Source organism: Rhinoderma darwinii, unplaced genomic scaffold (genome assembly GCF_050947455.1).
Source record: "Rhinoderma darwinii isolate aRhiDar2 unplaced genomic scaffold, aRhiDar2.hap1 Scaffold_456, whole genome shotgun sequence".
Taxonomy (NCBI): domain Eukaryota; kingdom Metazoa; phylum Chordata; class Amphibia; order Anura; family Rhinodermatidae; genus Rhinoderma; species Rhinoderma darwinii.
This window is the reverse complement of record NW_027463974.1, coordinates 190,628-211,503: the sequence shown is the minus strand read 5'-3', so window position 1 is coordinate 211,503 and position 20,876 is coordinate 190,628. Positions and strand designations below refer to the sequence as shown.

At 47.0% G+C, this 20,876-nt stretch overlaps 12 non-coding genes across 12 annotated transcripts; all 12 read right to left on the bottom strand.

Moving 5' to 3' along the window:
* Window positions 1-642: 642 nt before the first annotated feature.
* LOC142717554 (U2 spliceosomal RNA) lies at window positions 643-833 on the bottom strand. Its single transcript, XR_012871926.1, has one exon. It is a non-coding gene; the product is annotated as a U2 spliceosomal RNA (small nuclear RNA).
* A 1,288-nt stretch (window positions 834-2,121) lies between these two features.
* On the bottom strand, window positions 2,122-2,312 carry LOC142717514 (U2 spliceosomal RNA). The gene has a single exon (XR_012871888.1). It is a non-coding gene; the product is annotated as a U2 spliceosomal RNA (small nuclear RNA).
* A 1,284-nt stretch (window positions 2,313-3,596) lies between these two features.
* LOC142717513 (U2 spliceosomal RNA) lies at window positions 3,597-3,787 on the bottom strand. The gene has a single exon (XR_012871887.1). It is a non-coding gene; the product is annotated as a U2 spliceosomal RNA (small nuclear RNA).
* A 1,289-nt stretch (window positions 3,788-5,076) lies between these two features.
* Window positions 5,077-5,267, bottom strand: LOC142717512 (U2 spliceosomal RNA). The gene has a single exon (XR_012871886.1). It is a non-coding gene; the product is annotated as a U2 spliceosomal RNA (small nuclear RNA).
* Window positions 5,268-6,555: 1,288 nt separating this feature from the next.
* Window positions 6,556-6,746, bottom strand: LOC142717511 (U2 spliceosomal RNA). Its single transcript, XR_012871884.1, has one exon. It is a non-coding gene; the product is annotated as a U2 spliceosomal RNA (small nuclear RNA).
* Window positions 6,747-8,050: 1,304 nt separating this feature from the next.
* Window positions 8,051-8,241, bottom strand: LOC142717510 (U2 spliceosomal RNA). Its single transcript, XR_012871883.1, has one exon. It is a non-coding gene; the product is annotated as a U2 spliceosomal RNA (small nuclear RNA).
* Window positions 8,242-9,533: 1,292 nt separating this feature from the next.
* On the bottom strand, window positions 9,534-9,724 carry LOC142717508 (U2 spliceosomal RNA). Its single transcript, XR_012871881.1, has one exon. It is a non-coding gene; the product is annotated as a U2 spliceosomal RNA (small nuclear RNA).
* A 1,296-nt stretch (window positions 9,725-11,020) lies between these two features.
* LOC142717506 (U2 spliceosomal RNA) lies at window positions 11,021-11,211 on the bottom strand. The gene has a single exon (XR_012871880.1). It is a non-coding gene; the product is annotated as a U2 spliceosomal RNA (small nuclear RNA).
* A 1,292-nt stretch (window positions 11,212-12,503) lies between these two features.
* Window positions 12,504-12,694, bottom strand: LOC142717505 (U2 spliceosomal RNA). Its single transcript, XR_012871879.1, has one exon. It is a non-coding gene; the product is annotated as a U2 spliceosomal RNA (small nuclear RNA).
* Window positions 12,695-13,982: 1,288 nt separating this feature from the next.
* LOC142717504 (U2 spliceosomal RNA) lies at window positions 13,983-14,173 on the bottom strand. The gene has a single exon (XR_012871878.1). It is a non-coding gene; the product is annotated as a U2 spliceosomal RNA (small nuclear RNA).
* Window positions 14,174-15,473: 1,300 nt separating this feature from the next.
* Window positions 15,474-15,664, bottom strand: LOC142717503 (U2 spliceosomal RNA). Its single transcript, XR_012871877.1, has one exon. It is a non-coding gene; the product is annotated as a U2 spliceosomal RNA (small nuclear RNA).
* A 1,288-nt stretch (window positions 15,665-16,952) lies between these two features.
* Window positions 16,953-17,143, bottom strand: LOC142717551 (U2 spliceosomal RNA). Its single transcript, XR_012871924.1, has one exon. It is a non-coding gene; the product is annotated as a U2 spliceosomal RNA (small nuclear RNA).
* Window positions 17,144-20,876: the final 3,733 nt, after the last annotated feature.

Genomic DNA, 20,876 nt, shown 5'->3' with positions numbered 1-20,876 from the left:
ATCCACCAACTTTACAGACAACTTCTCCTTGCTCCTACAACCTCCATCCTTGCACAGTTTGTTATTCTTCTAGGTAACATAGTAACAAATCCAAATTGCTGCTCTCTTTGTAGGCAAGCAAGGCTTTGTTGCAACTGCAATTCTTACTTCTTCTTGAAATGTAGGGACGACAGTACATTCCATCACATCCATCTAGTGTACACAGGTAGGTCCATTGTGGCGGGCAGGCGAGCGGGCGGGCTGCTTTATTGGCTGTTTGCTGTTCCCCTACTCCACTCCACTATTTGACTGTTGTGCTGCATCAATCAATCAATCAATCAATCAATCAATCAATCAATCAATCAGTGGCTGGCTCAGGTGCAGCTCTTTAACTTACCTAAAAGGGAGGGCGGAGAGAAGACAAGGAAGGTGAATGAGGTGTTCCAATGTGAAATGCCGGAAACACAGAAACACAGACGACACACAACAAGAGGTGGCAATCTATTCATTAATTGCATTTAATCAATGAGCTCATTATCACTCATGCATTGTCCAACAGGTGTTGAAATAATGGGATTAAAAGGGGAGATCCCTTCAGAAAGACAGAAACAATAGCAAAGACAAAAAACACTTTTGGAATCTGCTTTTAGTCAACACATAAGGAAAGGGTGCACCGGTCCTGGAAATACTGCAATACCAGGTCAATGCGTGTAGTGGACTGAGCAAGCTCTATTTCCATCTCCCTGTTCTAAAAATCCATTTAATATATGGTCCCCAGATAGGGGACGTATCAGATATTAAACTGATAAGAACAGATACTACACTTGATCTTAGCCAAAAGGCCGAGAAGCGATAACCCGAACGGGCCGCGCGTTGCCCGAGCCTGCCCGATACTGCTGTTCAGCCCTTGCAGCGATTCAGCCTACTTCTAGGCAATTCCATGGGGCCCTGCAGGCTCACACACTCACAGCTACACGGGAGGTGAATAAAGGCCGGAGAGGAAGCCAGACAGGATTTGCTTCTTTTGCTTGCACCACAATGCAGTGCTGAAAGAGGAGGAATCTACATAAAAACGCCTTCCTGGCAACGCCCAAATGCCCTGCTGCCATGCAGATAAACACTGGCAGCGGCAGCAAGTGCATGCCCACAGCCACCCCTTGTTCCTTCACACCTTGTATCAGCTGTAATCCAGTCCAGTCCAGTGCTGCCTGCTGAGCAGCACTGACCAACACTGCCTGGGCCCAGGCTTTTATCTCTGAGGCCCCATTATGATGTCAGAAAGCTGGCTCTGGAATCCTGAGGGCTCCACTATGACACGTGCAAAGTTCCGTCTGAACTTTATATAAGACGGTGAGGCTCAGTCAGTCACTCAGTGTTGCCTGAGAGGGCAACACTGCAACAGCCGGCCGCCAGGCTGTCTTTTTTTTGCACAGCTAGTTGCCTCCAGGAGGCCACAAGAGGGAGACAAGGGACTGCAAAATGGAAAATAGGCATCCACCAACTTTACAGACAACTTCTCCTTGCTCCTACAACCTCCATCCTTGCACAGTTTGTTATTCTTCTAGGTAACATAGTAACAAATCCAAATTGCTGCTCTCTTTGTAGGCAAGCAAGGCTTTGTTGCAACTGCAATTCTTACTTCTTCTTGAAATGTAGGGACGACAGTACATTCCATCACATCCATCTAGTGTACACAGGTAGGTCCATTGTGGCGGGCAGGCGAGCGGGCGGGCTGCTTTATTGGCTGTTTGCTGTTCCCCTACTCCACTCCACTATTTGACTGTTGTGCTGCATCAATCAATCAATCAATCAATCAATCAATCAATCAATCAATCAATCAATCAGTGGCTGGCTCAGGTGCAGCTCTTTAACTTACCTAAAAGGGAGGGCGGAGAGAAGACAAGGAAGGTGAATGAGGTGTTCCAATGTGAAATGCCGGAAACACAGAAACACAGACGACACACAACAAGAGGTGGCAATCTATTCATTAATTGCATTTAATCAATGAGCTCATTATCACTCATGCATTGTCCAACAGGTGTTGAAATAATGGGATTAAAAGGGGAGATCCCTTCAGAAAGACAGAAACAATAGCAAAGACAAAAAACACTTTTGGAATCTGCTTTTAGTCAACACATAAGGAAAGGGTGCACCGGTCCTGGAAATACTGCAATACCAGGTCAATGCGTGGAGTGGACAGAGCAAGCTCTATTTCCATCTCCCTGTTCTAAAAATCCATTTAATATATGGTCCCCAGATAGGGGACGTATCAGATATTAAACTGATAAGAACAGATACTACACTTGATCTTAGCCAAAAGGCCGAGAAGCGATAACCCGAACGGGCCGCGCGTTGCCCGAGCCTGCCCGATACTGCTGTTCAGCCCTTGCAGCGATTCAGCCTACTTCTAGGCAATTCCATGGGGCCCTGCAGGCTCACACACTCACAGCTACACGGGAGGTGAATAAAGGCCGGAGAGGAAGCCAGACAGGATTTGCTTCTTTTGCTTGCACCACAATGCAGTGCTGAAAGAGGAGGAATCTACATAAAAACGCCTTCCTGGCAACGCCCAAATGCCCTGCTGCCATGCAGATAAACACTGGCAGCGGCAGCAAGTGCATGCCCACAGCCACCCCTTGTTCCTTCACACCTTGTATCAGCTGTAATCCAGTCCAGTCCAGTGCTGCCTGCTGAGCAGCACTGACCAACACTGCCTGGGCCCAGGCTTTTATCTCTGAGGCCCCATTATGATGTCAGAAAGCTGGCTCTGGAATCCTGAGGGCTCCACTATGACACGTGCAAAGTTCCGTCTGAACTTTATATAAGACGGTGAGGCTCAGTCAGTCACTCAGTGTTGCCTGAGAGGGCAACACTGCAACAGCCGGCCGCCAGGCTGTCTTTTTTTTGCACAGCTAGTTGCCTCCAGGAGGCCACAAGAGGGAGACAAGGGACTGCAAAATGGAAAATAGGCATCCACCAACTTTACAGACAACTTCTCCTTGCTCCTACAACCTCCATCCTTGCACAGTTTGTTATTCTTCTAGGTAACATAGTAACAAATCCAAATTGCTGCTCTCTTTGTAGGCAAGCAAGGCTTTGTTGCAACTGCAATTCTTACTTCTTCTTGAAATGTAGGGACGACAGTACATTCCATCACATCCATCTAGTGTACACAGGTAGGTCCATTGTGGCGGGCAGGCGAGCGGGCGGGCTGCTTTATTGGCTGTTTGCTGTTCCCCTACTCCACTCCACTATTTGACTGTTGTGCTGCATCAATCAATCAATCAATCAATCAATCAATCAATCAATCAATCAATCAGTGGCTGGCTCAGGTGCAGCTCTTTAACTTACCTAAAAGGGAGGGCGGAGAGAAGACAAGGAAGGTGAATGAGGTGTTCCAATGTGAAATGCCGGAAACACAGAAACACAGACGACACACAACAAGAGGTGGCAATCTATTCATTAATTGCATTTAATCAATGAGCTCATTATCACTCATGCATTGTCCAACAGGTGTTGAAATAATGGGATTAAAAGGGGAGATCCCTTCAGAAAGACAGAAACAATAGCAAAGACAAAAAACACTTTTGGAATCTGCTTTTAGTCAACACATAAGGAAAGGGTGCACCGGTCCTGGAAATACTGCAATACCAGGTCAATGCGTGGAGTGGACAGAGCAAGCTCTATTTCCATCTCCCTGTTCTAAAAATCCATTTAATATATGGTCCCCAGATAGGGGACGTATCAGATATTAAACTGATAAGAACAGATACTACACTTGATCTTAGCCAAAAGGCCGAGAAGCGATAACCCGAACGGGCCGCGCGTTGCCCGAGCCTGCCCGATACTGCTGTTCAGCCCTTGCAGCGATTCAGCCTACTTCTAGGCAATTCCATGGGGCCCTGCAGGCTCACACACTCACAGCTACACGGGAGGTGAATAAAGGCCGGAGAGGAAGCCAGACAGGATTTGCTTCTTTTGCTTGCACCACAATGCAGTGCTGAAAGAGGAGGAATCTACATAAAAACGCCTTCCTGGCAACGCCCAAATGCCCTGCTGCCATGCAGATAAACACTGGCAGCGGCAGCAAGTGCATGCCCACAGCCACCCCTTGTTCCTTCACACCTTGTATCAGCTGTAATCCAGTCCAGTCCAGTGCTGCCTGCTGAGCAGCACTGACCAACACTGCCTGGGCCCAGGCTTTTATCTCTGAGGCCCCATTATGATGTCAGAAAGCTGGCTCTGGAATCCTGAGGGCTCCACTATGACACGTGCAAAGTTCCGTCTGAACTTTATATAAGACGGTGAGGCTCAGTCAGTCACTCAGTGTTGCCTGAGAGGGCAACACTGCAACAGCCGGCCGCCAGGCTGTCTTTTTTTTGCACAGCTAGTTGCCTCCAGGAGGCCACAAGAGGGAGACAAGGGACTGCAAAATGGAAAATAGGCATCCACCAACTTTACAGACAACTTCTCCTTGCTCCTACAACCTCCATCCTTGCACAGTTTGTTATTCTTCTAGGTAACATAGTAACAAATCCAAATTGCTGCTCTCTTTGTAGGCAAGCAAGGCTTTGTTGCAACTGCAATTCTTACTTCTTCTTGAAATGTAGGGACGACAGTACATTCCATCACATCCATCTAGTGTACACAGGTAGGTCCATTGTGGCGGGCAGGCGAGCGGGCGGGCTGCTTTATTGGCTGTTTGCTGTTCCCCTACTCCACTCCACTATTTGACTGTTGTGCTGCAATCAATCAATCAATCAATCAATCAATCAATCAATCAATCAATCAATCAATCAGTGGCTGGCTCAGGTGCAGCTCTTTAACTTACCTAAAAGGGAGGGCAGAGAGAAGACAAGGAAGGTGAATGAGGTGTTCCAATGTGAAATGCCGGAAACACAGAAACACAGACGACACACAACAAGAGGTGGCAATCTATTCATTAATTGCATTTAATCAATGAGCTCATTATCACTCATGCATTGTCCAACAGGTGTTGAAATAATGGGATTAAAAGGGGAGATCCCTTCAGAAAGACAGAAACAATAGCAAAGACAAAAAACACTTTTGGAATCTGCTTTTAGTCAACACATAAGGAAAGGGTGCACCGGTCCTGGAAATACTGCAATACCAGGTCAATGCGTGGAGTGGACAGAGCAAGCTCTATTTCCATCTCCCTGTTCTAAAAATCCATTTAATATATGGTCCCCAGATAGGGGACGTATCAGATATTAAACTGATAAGAACAGATACTACACTTGATCTTAGCCAAAAGGCCGAGAAGCGATAACCCGAACGGGCCGCGCGTTGCCCGAGCCTGCCCGATACTGCTGTTCAGCCCTTGCAGCGATTCAGCCTACTTCTAGGCAATTCCATGGGGCCCTGCAGGCTCACACACTCACAGCTACACGGGAGGTGAATAAAGGCCGGAGAGGAAGCCAGACAGGATTTGCTTCTTTTGCTTGCACCACAATGCAGTGCTGAAAGAGGAGGAATCTACATAAAAACGCCTTCCTGGCAACGCCCAAATGCCCTGCTGCCATGCAGATAAACACTGGCAGCGGCAGCAAGTGCATGCCCACAGCCACCCCTTGTTCCTTCACACCTTGTATCAGCTGTAATCCAGTCCAGTCCAGTGCTGCCTGCTGAGCAGCACTGACCAACACTGCCTGGGCCCAGGCTTTTATCTCTGAGGCCCCATTATGATGTCAGAAAGCTGGCTCTGGAATCCTGAGGGCTCCACTATGACACGTGCAAAGTTCCGTCTGAACTTTATATAAGACGGTGAGGCTCAGTCAGTCACTCAGTGTTGCCTGAGAGGGCAACACTGCAACAGCCGGCCGCCAGGCTGTCTTTTTTTTGCACAGCTAGTTGCCTCCAGGAGGCCACAAGAGGGAGACAAGGGACTGCAAAATGGAAAATAGGCATCCACCAACTTTACAGACAACTTCTCCTTGCTCCTACAACCTCCATCCTTGCACAGTTTGTTATTCTTCTAGGTAACATAGTAACAAATCCAAATTGCTGCTCTCTTTGTAGGCAAGCAAGGCTTTGTTGCAACTGCAATTCTTACTTCTTCTTGAAATGTAGGGACGACAGTACATTCCATCACATCCATCTAGTGTACACAGGTAGGTCCATTGTGGCGGGCAGGCGAGCGGGCGGGCTGCTTTATTGGCTGTTTGCTGTTCCCCTACTCCACTCCACTATTTGACTGTTGTGCTGCATCAATCAATCAATCAATCAATCAATCAATCAATCAATCAATCAATCAATCAGTGGCTGGCTCAGGTGCAGCTCTTTAACTTACCTAAAAGGGAGGGCGGAGAGAAGACAAGGAAGGTGAATGAGGTGTTCCAATGTGAAATGCCGGAAACACAGAAACACAGACGACACACAACAAGAGGTGGCAATCTATTCATTAATTGCATTTAATCAATGAGCTCATTATCACTCATGCATTGTCCAACAGGTGTTGAAATAATGGGATTAAAAGGGGAGATCCCTTCAGAAAGACAGAAACAATAGCAAAGACAAAAAACACTTTTGGAATCTGCTTTTAGTCAACACATAAGGAAAGGGTGCACCGGTCCTGGAAATACTGCAATACCAGGTCAATGCGTGGAGTGGACAGAGCAAGCTCTATTTCCATCTCCCTGTTCTAAAAATCCATTTAATATATGGTCCCCAGATAGGGGACGTATCAGATATTAAACTGATAAGAACAGATACTACACTTGATCTTAGCCAAAAGGCCGAGAAGCGATAACCCGAACGGGCCGCGCGTTGCCCGAGCCTGCCCGATACTGCTGTTCAGCCCTTGCAGCGATTCAGCCTACTTCTAGGCAATTCCATGGGGCCCTGCAGGCTCACACACTCACAGCTACACGGGAGGTGAATAAAGGCCGGAGAGGAAGCCAGACAGGATTTGCTTCTTTTGCTTGCACCACAATGCAGTGCTGAAAGAGGAGGAATCTACATAAAAACGCCTTCCTGGCAACGCCCAAATGCCCTGCTGCCATGCAGATAAACACTGGCAGCGGCAGCAAGTGCATGCCCACAGCCACCCCTTGTTCCTTCACACCTTGTATCAGCTGTAATCCAGTCCAGTCCAGTGCTGCCTGCTGAGCAGCACTGACCAACACTGCCTGGGCCCAGGCTTTTATCTCTGAGGCCCCATTATGATGTCAGAAAGCTGGCTCTGGAATCCTGAGGGCTCCACTATGACACGTGCAAAGTTCCGTCTGAACTTTATATAAGACGGTGAGGCTCAGTCAGTCACTCAGTGTTGCCTGAGAGGGCAACACTGCAACAGCCGGCCGCCAGGCTGTCTTTTTTTTGCACAGCTAGTTGCCTCCAGGAGGCCACAAGAGGGAGACAAGGGACTGCAAAATGGAAAATAGGCATCCACCAACTTTACAGACATCTTCTCCTTGCTCCTACAACCTCCATCCTTGCACAGTTTGTTATTCTTCTAGGTAACATAGTAACAAATCCAAATTGCTGCTCTCTTTGTAGGCAAGCAAGGCTTTGTTGCAACTGCAATTCTTACTTCTTCTTGAAATGTAGGGACGACAGTACATTCCATCACATCCATCTAGTGTACACAGGTAGGTCCATTGTGGCGGGCAGGCGAGCGGGCGGGCTGCTTTATTGGCTGTTTGCTGTTCCCCTACTCCACTCCACTATTTGACTGTTGTGCTGCATCAATCAATCAATCAATCAATCAATCAATCAATCAATCAATCAATCAATCAATCAATCAATCAATCAGTGGCTGGCTCAGGTGCAGCTCTTTAACTTACCTAAAAGGGAGGGCGGAGAGAAGACAAGGAAGGTGAATGAGGTGTTCCAATGTGAAATGCCGGAAACACAGAAACACAGACGACACACAACAAGAGGTGGCAATCTATTCATTAATTGCATTTAATCAATGAGCTCATTATCACTCATGCATTGTCCAACAGGTGTTGAAATAATGGGATTAAAAGGGGAGATCCCTTCAGAAAGACAGAAACAATAGCAAAGACAAAAAACACTTTTGGAATCTGCTTTTAGTCAACACATAAGGAAAGGGTGCACCGGTCCTGGAAATACTGCAATACCAGGTCAATGCGTGGAGTGGACAGAGCAAGCTCTATTTCCATCTCCCTGTTCTAAAAATCCATTTAATATATGGTCCCCAGATAGGGGACGTATCAGATATTAAACTGATAAGAACAGATACTACACTTGATCTTAGCCAAAAGGCCGAGAAGCGATAACCCGAACGGGCCGCGCGTTGCCCGAGCCTGCCCGATACTGCTGTTCAGCCCTTGCAGCGATTCAGCCTACTTCTAGGCAATTCCATGGGGCCCTGCAGGCTCACACACTCACAGCTACACGGGAGGTGAATAAAGGCCGGAGAGGAAGCCAGACAGGATTTGCTTCTTTTGCTTGCACCACAATGCAGTGCTGAAAGAGGAGGAATCTACATAAAAACGCCTTCCTGGCAACGCCCAAATGCCCTGCTGCCATGCAGATAAACACTGGCAGCGGCAGCAAGTGCATGCCCACAGCCACCCCTTGTTCCTTCACACCTTGTATCAGCTGTAATCCAGTCCAGTCCAGTGCTGCCTGCTGAGCAGCACTGACCAACACTGCCTGGGCCCAGGCTTTTATCTCTGAGGCCCCATTATGATGTCAGAAAGCTGGCTCTGGAATCCTGAGGGCTCCACTATGACACGTGCAAAGTTCCGTCTGAACTTTATATAAGACGGTGAGGCTCAGTCAGTCACTCAGTGTTGCCTGAGAGGGCAACACTGCAACAGCCGGCCGCCAGGCTGTCTTTTTTTTGCACAGCTAGTTGCCTCCAGGAGGCCACAAGAGGGAGACAAGGGACTGCAAAATGGAAAATAGGCATCCACCAACTTTACAGACAACTTCTCCTTGCTCCTACAACCTCCATCCTTGCACAGTTTGTTATTCTTCTAGGTAACATAGTAACAAATCCAAATTGCTGCTCTCTTTGTAGGCAAGCAAGGCTTTGTTGCAACTGCAATTCTTACTTCTTCTTGAAATGTAGGGACGACAGTACATTCCATCACATCCATCTAGTGTACACAGGTAGGTCCATTGTGGCGGGCAGGCGAGCGGGCGGGCTGCTTTATTGGCTGTTTGCTGTTCCCCTACTCCACTCCACTATTTGACTGTTGTGCTGCATCAATCAATCAATCAATCAATCAATCAATCAATCAATCAATCAATCAATCAATCAGTGGCTGGCTCAGGTGCAGCTCTTTAACTTACCTAAAAGGGAGGGCGGAGAGAAGACAAGGAAGGTGAATGAGGTGTTCCAATGTGAAATGCCGGAAACACAGAAACACAGACGACACACAACAAGAGGTGGCAATCTATTCATTAATTGCATTTAATCAATGAGCTCATTATCACTCATGCATTGTCCAACAGGTGTTGAAATAATGGGATTAAAAGGGGAGATCCCTTCAGAAAGACAGAAACAATAGCAAAGACAAAAAACACTTTTGGAATCTGCTTTTAGTCAACACATAAGGAAAGGGTGCACCGGTCCTGGAAATACTGCAATACCAGGTCAATGCGTGGAGTGGACAGAGCAAGCTCTATTTCCATCTCCCTGTTCTAAAAATCCATTTAATATATGGTCCCCAGATAGGGGACGTATCAGATATTAAACTGATAAGAACAGATACTACACTTGATCTTAGCCAAAAGGCCGAGAAGCGATAACCCGAACGGGCCGCGCGTTGCCCGAGCCTGCCCGATACTGCTGTTCAGCCCTTGCAGCGATTCAGCCTACTTCTAGGCAATTCCATGGGGCCCTGCAGGCTCACACACTCACAGCTACACGGGAGGTGAATAAAGGCCGGAGAGGAAGCCAGACAGGATTTGCTTCTTTTGCTTGCACCACAATGCAGTGCTGAAAGAGGAGGAATCTACATAAAAACGCCTTCCTGGCAACGCCCAAATGCCCTGCTGCCATGCAGATAAACACTGGCAGCGGCAGCAAGTGCATGCCCACAGCCACCCCTTGTTCCTTCACACCTTGTATCAGCTGTAATCCAGTCCAGTCCAGTGCTGCCTGCTGAGCAGCACTGACCAACACTGCCTGGGCCCAGGCTTTTATCTCTGAGGCCCCATTATGATGTCAGAAAGCTGGCTCTGGAATCCTGAGGGCTCCACTATGACACGTGCAAAGTTCCGTCTGAACTTTATATAAGACGGTGAGGCTCAGTCAGTCACTCAGTGTTGCCTGAGAGGGCAACACTGCAACAGCCGGCCGCCAGGCTGTCTTTTTTTTGCACAGCTAGTTGCCTCCAGGAGGCCACAAGAGGGAGACAAGGGACTGCAAAATGGAAAATAGGCATCCACCAACTTTACAGACAACTTCTCCTTGCTCCTACAACCTCCATCCTTGCACAGTTTGTTATTCTTCTAGGTAACATAGTAACAAATCCAAATTGCTGCTCTCTTTGTAGGCAAGCAAGGCTTTGTTGCAACTGCAATTCTTACTTCTTCTTGAAATGTAGGGACGACAGTACATTCCATCACATCCATCTAGTGTACACAGGTAGGTCCATTGTGGCGGGCAGGCGAGCGGGCGGGCTGCTTTATTGGCTGTTTGCTGTTCCCCTACTCCACTCCACTATTTGACTGTTGTGCTGCATCAATCAATCAATCAATCAATCAATCAATCAATCAATCAATCAATCAATCAATCAATCAGTGGCTGGCTCAGGTGCAGCTCTTTAACTTACCTAAAAGGGAGGGCGGAGAGAAGACAAGGAAGGTGAATGAGGTGTTCCAATGTGAAATGCCGGAAACACAGAAACACAGACGACACACAACAAGAGGTGGCACTCTATTCATTAATTGCATTTAATCAATGAGCTCATTATCACTCATGCATTGTCCAACAGGTGTTGAAATAATGGGATTAAAAGGGGAGATCCCTTCAGAAAGACAGAAACAATAGCAAAGACAAAAAACACTTTTGGAATCTGCTTTTAGTCAACACATAAGGAAAGGGTGCACCGGTCCTGGAAATACTGCAATACCAGGTCAATGCGTGGAGTGGACAGAGCAAGCTCTATTTCCATCTCCCTGTTCTAAAAATCCATTTAATATATGGTCCCCAGATAGGGGACGTATCAGATATTAAACTGATAAGAACAGATACTACACTTGATCTTAGCCAAAAGGCCGAGAAGCGATAACCCGAACGGGCCGCGCGTTGCCCGAGCCTGCCCGATACTGCTGTTCAGCCCTTGCAGCGATTCAGCCTACTTCTAGGCAATTCCATGGGGCCCTGCAGGCTCACACACTCACAGCTACACGGGAGGTGAATAAAGGCCGGAGAGGAAGCCAGACAGGATTTGCTTCTTTTGCTTGCACCACAATGCAGTGCTGAAAGAGGAGGAATCTACATAAAAACGCCTTCCTGGCAACGCCCAAATGCCCTGCTGCCATGCAGATAAACACTGGCAGCGGCAGCAAGTGTATGCCCACAGCCACCCCTTGTTCCTTCACACCTTGTATCAGCTGTAATCCAGTCCAGTCCAGTGCTGCCTGCTGAGCAGCACTGACCAACACTGCCTGGGCCCAGGCTTTTATCTCTGAGGCCCCATTATGATGTCAGAAAGCTGGCTCTGGAATCCTGAGGGCTCCACTATGACACGTGCAAAGTTCCGTCTGAACTTTATATAAGACGGTGAGGCTCAGTCAGTCACTCAGTGTTGCCTGAGAGGGCAACACTGCAACAGCCGGCCGCCAGGCTGTCTTTTTTTTGCACAGCTAGTTGCCTCCAGGAGGCCACAAGAGGGAGACAAGGGACTGCAAAATGGAAAATAGGCATCCACCAACTTTACAGACAACTTCTCCTTGCTCCTACAACCTCCATCCTTGCACAGTTTGTTATTCTTCTAGGTAACATAGTAACAAATCCAAATTGCTGCTCTCTTTGTAGGCAAGCAAGGCTTTGTTGCAACTGCAATTCTTACTTCTTCTTGAAATGTAGGGACGACAGTACATTCCATCACATCCATCTAGTGTACACAGGTAGGTCCATTGTGGCGGGCAGGCGAGCGGGCGGGCTGCTTTATTGGCTGTTTGCTGTTCCCCTACTCCACTCCACTATTTGACTGTTGTGCTGCATCAATCAATCAATCAATCAATCAATCAATCAATAAATCAATCAATCAATCAATCAGTGGCTGGCTCAGGTGCAGCTCTTTAACTTACCTAAAAGGGAGGGCGGAGAGAAGACAAGGAAGGTGAATGAGGTGTTCCAATGTGAAATGCCGGAAACACAGAAACACAGACGACACACAACAAGAGGTGGCAATCTATTCATTAATTGCATTTAATCAATGAGCTCATTATCACTCATGCATTGTCCAACAGGTGTTGAAATAATGGGATTAAAAGGGGAGATCCCTTCAGAAAGACAGAAACAATAGCAAAGACAAAAAACACTTTTGGAATCTGCTTTTAGTCAACACATAAGGAAAGGGTGCACCGGTCCTGGAAATACTGCAATACCAGGTCAATGCGTGGAGTGGACAGAGCAAGCTCTATTTCCATCTCCCTGTTCTAAAAATCCATTTAATATATGGTCCCCAGATAGGGGACGTATCAGATATTAAACTGATAAGAACAGATACTACACTTGATCTTAGCCAAAAGGCCGAGAAGCGATAACCCGAACGGGCCGCGCGTTGCCCGAGCCTGCCCGATACTGCTGTTCAGCCCTTGCAGCGATTCAGCCTACTTCTAGGCAATTCCATGGGGCCCTGCAGGCTCACACACTCACAGCTACACGGGAGGTGAATAAAGGCCGGAGAGGAAGCCAGACAGGATTTGCTTCTTTTGCTTGCACCACAATGCAGTGCTGAAAGAGGAGGAATCTACATAAAAACGCCTTCCTGGCAACGCCCAAATGCCCTGCTGCCATGCAGATAAACACTGGCAGCGGCAGCAAGTGCATGCCCACAGCCACCCCTTGTTCCTTCACACCTTGTATCAGCTGTAATCCAGTCCAGTCCAGTGCTGCCTGCTGAGCAGCACTGACCAACACTGCCTGGGCCCAGGCTTTTATCTCTGAGGCCCCATTATGATGTCAGAAAGCTGGCTCTGGAATCCTGAGGGCTCCACTATGACACGTGCAAAGTTCCGTCTGAACTTTATATAAGACGGTGAGGCTCAGTCAGTCACTCAGTGTTGCCTGAGAGGGCAACACTGCAACAGCCGGCCGCCAGGCTGTCTTTTTTTTGCACAGCTAGTTGCCTCCAGGAGGCCACAAGAGGGAGACAAGGGACTGCAAAATGGAAAATAGGCATCCACCAACTTTACAGACAACTTCTCCTTGCTCCTACAACCTCCATCCTTGCACAGTTTGTTATTCTTCTAGGTAACATAGTAACAAATCCAAATTGCTGCTCTCTTTGTAGGCAAGCAAGGCTTTGTTGCAACTGCAATTCTTACTTCTTCTTGAAATGTAGGGACGACAGTACATTCCATCACATCCATCTAGTGTACACAGGTAGGTCCATTGTGGCGGGCAGGCGAGCGGGCGGGCTGCTTTATTGGCTGTTTGCTGTTCCCCTACTCCACTCCACTATTTGACTGTTGTGCTGCATCAATCAATCAATCAATCAATCAATCAATCAATCAATCAATCAATCAATCAGTGGCTGGCTCAGGTGCAGCTCTTTAACTTACCTAAAAGGGAGGGCGGAGAGAAGACAAGGAAGGTGAATGAGGTGTTCCAATGTGAAATGCCGGAAACACAGAAACACAGACGACACACAACAAGAGGTGGCAATCTATTCATTAATTGCATTTAATCAATGAGCTCATTATCACTCATGCATTGTCCAACAGGTGTTGAAATAATGGGATTAAAAGGGGAGATCCCTTCAGAAAGACAGAAACAATAGCAAAGACAAAAAACACTTTTGGAATCTGCTTTTAGTCAACACATAAGGAAAGGGTGCACCGGTCCTGGAAATACTGCAATACCAGGTCAATGCGTGGAGTGGACAGAGCAAGCTCTATTTCCATCTCCCTGTTCTAAAAATCCATTTAATATATGGTCCCCAGATAGGGGACGTATCAGATATTAAACTGATAAGAACAGATACTACACTTGATCTTAGCCAAAAGGCCGAGAAGCGATAACCCGAACGGGCCGCGCGTTGCCCGAGCCTGCCCGATACTGCTGTTCAGCCCTTGCAGCGATTCAGCCTACTTCTAGGCAATTCCATGGGGCCCTGCAGGCTCACACACTCACAGCTACACGGGAGGTGAATAAAGGCCGGAGAGGAAGCCAGACAGGATTTGCTTCTTTTGCTTGCACCACAATGCAGTGCTGAAAGAGGAGGAATCTACATAAAAACGCCTTCCTGGCAACGCCCAAATGCCCTGCTGCCATGCAGATAAACACTGGCAGCGGCAGCAAGTGCATGCCCACAGCCACCCCTTGTTCCTTCACACCTTGTATCAGCTGTAATCCAGTCCAGTCCAGTGCTGCCTGCTGAGCAGCACTGACCAACACTGCCTGGGCCCAGGCTTTTATCTCTGAGGCCCCATTATGATGTCAGAAAGCTGGCTCTGGAATCCTGAGGGCTCCACTATGACACGTGCAAAGTTCCGTCTGAACTTTATATAAGACGGTGAGGCTCAGTCAGTCACTCAGTGTTGCCTGAGAGGGCAACACTGCAACAGCCGGCCGCCAGGCTGTCTTTTTTTTGCACAGCTAGTTGCCTCCAGGAGGCCACAAGAGGGAGACAAGGGACTGCAAAATGGAAAATAGGCATCCACCAACTTTACAGACAACTTCTCCTTGCTCCTACAACCTCCATCCTTGCACAGTTTGTTATTCTTCTAGGTAACATAGTAACAAATCCAAATTGCTGCTCTCTTTGTAGGCAAGCAAGGCTTTGTTGCAACTGCAATTCTTACTTCTTCTTGAAATGTAGGGACGACAGTACATTCCATCACATCCATCTAGTGTACACAGGTAGGTCCATTGTGGCGGGCAGGCGAGCGGGCGGGCTGCTTTATTGGCTGTTTGCTGTTCCCCTACTCCACTCCACTATTTGACTGTTGTGCTGCATCAATCAATCAATCAATCAATCAATCAATCAATCAATCAATCAATCAATCAATCAATCAATCAGTGGCTGGCTCAGGTGCAGCTCTTTAACTTACCTAAAAGGGAGGGCGGAGAGAAGACAAGGAAGGTGAATGAGGTGTTCCAATGTGAAATGCCGGAAACACAGAAACACAGACGACACACAACAAGAGGTGGCAATCTATTCATTAATTGCATTTAATCAATGAGCTCATTATCACTCATGCATTGTCCAACAGGTGTTGAAATAATGGGATTAAAAGGGGAGATCCCTTCAGAAAGACAGAAACAATAGCAAAGACAAAAAACACTTTTGGAATCTGCTTTTAGTCAACACATAAGGAAAGGGTGCACCGGTCCTGGAAATACTGCAATACCAGGTCAATGCGTGGAGTGGACAGAGCAAGCTCTATTTCCATCTCCCTGTTCTAAAAATCCATTTAATATATGGTCCCCAGATAGGGGACGTATCAGATATTAAACTGATAAGAACAGATACTACACTTGATCTTAGCCAAAAGGCCGAGAAGCGATAACCCGAACGGGCCGCGCGTTGCCCGAGCCTGCCCGATACTGCTGTTCAGCCCTTGCAGCGATTCAGCCTACTTCTAGGCAATTCCATGGGGCCCTGCAGGCTCACACACTCACAGCTACACGGGAGGTGAATAAAGGCCGGAGAGGAAGCCAGACAGGATTTGCTTCTTTTGCTTGCACCACAATGCAGTGCTGAAAGAGGAGGAATCTACATAAAAACGCCTTCCTGGCAACGCCCAAATGCCCTGCTGCCATGCAGATAAACACTGGCAGCGGCAGCAAGTGCATGCCCACAGCCACCCCTTGTTCCTTCACACCTTGTATCAGCTGTAATCCAGTCCAGTCCAGTGCTGCCTGCTGAGCAGCACTGACCAACACTGCCTGGGCCCAGGCTTTTATCTCTGAGGCCCCATTATGATGTCAGAAAGCTGGCTCTGGAATCCTGAGGGCTCCACTATGACACGTGCAAAGTTCCGTCTGAACTTTATATAAGACGGTGAGGCTCAGTCAGTCACTCAGTGTTGCCTGAGAGGGCAACACTGCAACAGCCGGCCGCCAGGCTGTCTTTTTTTTGCACAGCTAGTTGCCTCCAGGAGGCCACAAGAGGGAGACAAGGGACTGCAAAATGGAAAATAGGCATCCACCAACTTTACAGACAACTTCTCCTTGCTCCTACAACCTCCATCCTTGCACAGTTTGTTATTCTTCTAGGTAACATAGTAACAAATCCAAATTGCTGCTCTCTTTGTAGGCAAGCAAGGCTTTGTTGCAACTGCAATTCTTACTTCTTCTTGAAATGTAGGGACGACAGTACATTCCATCACATCCATCTAGTGTACACAGGTAGGTCCATTGTGGCGGGCAGGCGAGCGGGCGGGCTGCTTTATTGGCTGTTTGCTGTTCCCCTACTCCACTCCACTATTTGACTGTTGTGCTGCATCAATCAATCAATCAATCAATCAATCAATCAATCAATCAATCAATCAATCAGTGGCTGGCTCAGGTGCAGCTCTTTAACTTACCTAAAAGGGAGGGCGGAGAGAAGACAAGGAAGGTGAATGAGGTGTTCCAATGTGAAATGCCGGAAACACAGAAACACAGACGACACACAACAAGAGGTGGCAATCTATTCATTAATTGCATTTAATCAATGAGCTCATTATCACTCATGCATTGTCCAACAGGTGTTGAAATAATGGGATTAAAAGGGGAGATCCCTTCAGAAAGACAGAAACAATAGCAAAGACAAAAAACACTTTTGGAATCTGCTTTTAGTCAACACATAAGGAAAGGGTGCACCGGTCCTGCAAATACTGCAATACCAGGTCAATGCGTGGAGTGGACAGAGCAAGCTCTATTTCCATCTCCCTGTTCTAAAAATCCATTTAATATATGGTCCCCAGATAGGGGACGTATCAGATATTAAACTGATAAGAACAGATACTACACTTGATCTTAGCCAAAAGGCCGAGAAGCGATAACCCGAACGGGCCGCGCGTTGCCCGAGCCTGCCCGATACTGCTGTTCAGCCCTTGCAGCGATTCAGCCTACTTCTAGGCAATTCCATGGGGCCCTGCAGGCTCACACACTCACAGCTACACGGGAGGTGAATAAAGGCCGGAGAGGAAGCCAGACAGGATTTGCTTCTTTTGCTTGCACCACAATGCAGTGCTGAAAGAGGAGGAATCTACATAAAAACGCCTTCCTGGCAACGCCCAAATGCCCTGCTGCCATGCAGATAAACACTGGCAGCGGCAGCAAGTGCATGCCCACAGCCACCCCTTGTTCCTTCACACCTTGTATCAGCTGTAATCCAGTCCAGTCCAGTGCTGCCTGCTGAGCAGCACTGACCAACACTGCCTGGGCCCAGGCTTTTATCTCTGAGGCCCCATTATGATGTCAGAAAGCTGGCTCTGGAATCCTGAGGGCTCCACTATGACACGTGCAAAGTTCCGTCTGAACTTTATATAAGACGGTGAGGCTCAGTCAGTCACTCAGTGTTGCCTGAGAGGGCAACACTGCAACAGCCGGCCGCCAGGCTGTCTTTTTTTTGCACAGCTAGTTGCCTCCAGGAGGCCACAAGAGGGAGACAAGGGACTGCAAAATGGAAAATAGGCATCCACCAACTTTACAGACAACTTCTCCTTGCTCCTACAACCTCCATCCTTGCACAGTTTGTTATTCTTCTAGGTAACATAGTAACAAATCCAAATTGCTGCTCTCTTTGTAGGCAAGCAAGGCTTTGTTGCAACTGCAATTCTTACTTCTTCTTGAAATGTAGGGACGACAGTACATTCCATCACATCCATCTAGTGTACACAGGTAGGTCCATTGTGGCGGGCAGGCGAGCGGGCGGGCTGCTTTATTGGCTGTTTGCTGTTCCCCTACTCCACTCCACTATTTGACTGTTGTGCTGCATCAATCAATCAATCAATCAATCAATCAATCAATCAATCAATCAATCAGTGGCTGGCTCAGGTGCAGCTCTTTAACTTACCTAAAAGGGAGGGCGGAGAGAAGACAAGGAAGGTGAATGAGGTGTTCCAATGTGAAATGCCGGAAACACAGAAACACAGACGACACACAACAAGAGGTGGCAATCTATTCATTAATTGCATTTAATCAATGAGCTCATTATCACTCATGCATTGTCCAACAGGTGTTGAAATAATGGGATTAACCCCTATCCGCACCAGGACGTAACTGTACGTCGTTGCAGGAAGTTACTTCCCGCACGAGGACGTACAGTTACTGAGTTAATCCCGGTGCACACTGTCGGCGACAGTGTGCACCGGGAACCAGGAGGTCAGCTGTCGCCGACAGCTGACACTCCCCTCTTGCCGGCCAGCGGTCCTTTGCCGCTGATTTCGGCGCATTAACCCCTTAAATTCGGCGATCGGGTGCAATCGCCGAATTTTAGGGGTTTCTAACATATCGGCAGACCCCCGTCCGAAATCGCGGGGTCTGCCGATAGTTAGTATGGCAAACGGAAGCCAAACAATGGCTTCCGGGTCTGCCATGGACAGAAGCCCATCAGGACCAACCTTCGGCTGGTCCTGATAGGCTTCCTGTCAGAGTGACAGAAAGTCACTGTGCCGTTCCCGATGCACACTGTCGGCGACAGTGTGCATCGGGAACTTGGAGATCAGCTGTCCCCGACAGCTGACACTCTCCAGTGTTGCCGATCAGCGGCTCATCGCCGCTGATTTCGGCAATTAACCCGTTACATGCGGGGCTCGATTGCGATCTCCGCATGTAGCGGGTTTGTAGCGCATCAGCAGCCCCCATGCAATCGTGGGGGCTTCTGATGCTTGTGATGGCACCTGGGGGCCAGACAACGGCCCCCAGGTCTGCCATGTATGTCAGCCTATGAGGATTAGCCTCTGCTGATCCTCGTAGACCAACTGTCAGAGTGACTGTGACGTCACACTGACAGTTGGAATACATTACACTACCTAGGTAGTATAATGTATTCTAGCAGCGATCAGAGCTGCAGGTCAAAAAAAGAAAGTGTAAAAAGTAAAAAAAAAAGTTAATAAACAAAAATATAAAGTGTAAAAAGTAAAAAAAAGTTAAGAAAAATGTTTTATAAAAGTGTAAAAATAAAAGGTTTTGTTTTCCTATAATAAGTCATTTATTATAGGGAAAAAATGAAAACGTTAAAAAAAAGTACACATATTTGGTATCGCCGCGTTCGTAACGACCCAATCTATGAAACTATAATGTTAATTTTTCCGCACGGTGAACGCCGCAAACAAAATAAACTGAAAACGGTCAGCATCGCTATTTTTTGGTCACCACCCCTCCCAAGATATAGAATAAAAAGTGATCAAAAAGTTGCATTTACCCCAAAATTGTACCAATGAAAACTACAACCCGTCCCGCAAAAAACAAGACCTCCCACAGCTTTTTTGACGAAAAAATAAAAAAGTTACGGCTCAGAATAGCGTGTCCCAGAAAATAAATTATTTTATAGAAACTTCATTTTATTGTGCAAACGCTGCAAAACTTAAAAAAAACTATACACATATGGTATCGGCGTAATCGTACCGACCGGCAGAATAAATTAAAACGTAATTTATTGCGCACGGTGAACGCTGTAATAAATAAAGAATTTAAAGCGCCAAAATCGCTGTTTTTTGGTCACCCTAGCTCTAAAAAAGATCCTGAGGGGCCAAAATGCTCACTATACCCCTAGAAAAATTCCTTGAGGGGTGTAGATTCCAAAATAGGGTGACTTTTGGGGGGTTTCCACTGTTTTGGTCCCTCCGGGGCGTTGCAAACCCGACATGGCACTGAAAACCAATCCAGCAAAATCTGCTTCAAAAAATCCAAAAGGCGCTCCCTCCCTTCTGAGCCCTGCTGTGGGTCCAAACATCAGTTTACGACCACATATGGGGTATTGGCGTAATCGGGAGAAATAGCTTTACAAATGTTGGGCGGCTTTTTCTCCTTTATTCCTTGTAAAAATGAAAAAATTCTATGTTTCCACAGAAAAATAGGTGATTTTCATCTTCACAGACTAATTCCACTAAAGTCTGCAAAAAAACTGTGGGGTCAAAATGCTAACTATACCCCTAGAAAAATGCCTTGAGGGGTGTAGTTTCCAAAATGGGGTCACTTTGGGGGGGTTTCGGCTGTTTAGGTACCACAAGACCTCCTCAAACCTGACATGGTGCCTAAAATATATTCCTAAAAAAAGGAGGCCCCGAAATCCACTAGGTGCTCCTTTGCTTCTGAGGCCTGTGTTTCAGTCCATTACCATACTAGGGCCACATGTTGGATATTTCTAAAATCTGCAGAATCTGGGCAATAAATATTGAGTTGCGTTTCTCTGGTAAAACCTTCTGTGTTACAGATTTTTTTTTATTACAAATGAATTTCGGCAAAAAAAATGAAATTTGTAAATTTCACCTCTACTTTGCCTTAATTCCTGTGAAACGCCTAAAGGGTTAAAATATTTTCTGAATGTGGTTTTGAATACCTTGAGGGGTACAGTTTTCAAAATGGGGTGATTTATGGGGACTTTCTAATATATAAGGCCCTCAAAGCAACTTCAGAACTGAACTGGTCCCTGAAAAAATAGCCTTTTGAAATTTTATTGAAAATATGAGAAATTGCTGCTAAAGTTCTAAGCCTCGTAACGTCCTCGAAAAATAAAAGTACGTGAAAAAAAATGATGCAAACATAAAGTAGACATATAGGAAATGGT